The sequence below is a fragment of the Parus major genome, chromosome 1 (genome assembly GCF_001522545.3).
Source record: "Parus major isolate Abel chromosome 1, Parus_major1.1, whole genome shotgun sequence".
Taxonomy (NCBI): domain Eukaryota; kingdom Metazoa; phylum Chordata; class Aves; order Passeriformes; family Paridae; genus Parus; species Parus major.
Window position 1 is genome coordinate 86,453,608 of NC_031768.1, and position 1,162 is coordinate 86,454,769.

Below are 1,162 nucleotides of genomic sequence, written 5' to 3' on the forward strand. Positions count from 1 at the left end.
TAACATTTCCGTTAATCATAAACCTCTGCTAAGATAGGGAGCTATTTTAATTATTCCGTAAGGTAGCCTTCAATCTAAAAATACCTTTTGGCTTTGGAAGATGTACAGTTGTTTGTCTGTCTCCTTCTTCTACAGAACACCTGTTGAGAACAACTCTCAAACCTCTTTCCGATTCCTCTGTGCTAATGGTATCTTCCTTAAAAAAGCATATTTTTACCCAAGGCTGGATATTGTCGGTAGTGGACAGAAAGAGACATTGCATTTATTTGGAGAAAAAAAACCAGCAAACGCCATTGTTTACATTGTTAACTTTATTTGAGCAAATTCCTTTTCTTGAATAATTTGTGTTTTTATCATATGCAACACAGCATTTTCCTTAATCAAATTCCTCCATTGTAATTTCAAAAGGGAGGATAGGAAAACTATCCTGTGCCCCCCACCACTTCCCAAGTTAAATAGTTCCAGTGTGGGAGTACTCAGCATCTCCCTTTTCTAATTTCTCTCTCCTAACCTGTGTTAAAATATCTGCCTAAGTACCAAACCATGCTTTTATTCATCTTTGGAGTATTCTACAGAGACTCATTTTTGCCACACAAGAATTTCCATATACTGGTGATGTTTATGGATGTAATGTAGATGAGCAATAATGCTGTGAACACAAATAGTGAGATCATCTGAAATCCATCTCTGCAGGAGATCTCTCCTGTCATGATGCAAAGTTTACCAAAGCTTAATGCTTTGCTGAATAATCATGTTCATTCTCCAAGCAGCTGCCAACTTCATCATGTTAGCTTCTGAAAGCCACAGGATGCTCTCCAGAGACAGTAAAAAGAAGAAGCCATATGTTTGGAGATGATGGAATAGCTTGAGAGACTAAATAGGGGTGCTCTTCCTCTCCATTTCTTGATTAACTTTTTTGTGGGCCCTGGAGGACTGATACACACAGTGTCACTGTCGTGACAGAAATTTCCCTTCATGTGGAAGTACAAGTCCAAGGCCAGGGACTCCTCCAAGGGAGTGTATGAATTCTGTTGGCCCTTGAACTGGTATTAGCACTCAGCTTTCTTACAAGTGTGTTTTATCCTGTGAAAGAAAGAAGCATTAGAATCTTCCTGTGGGAAAGGAAAATGTTGGTAAGAGGACTAAGAGGGTCCAAAATTAC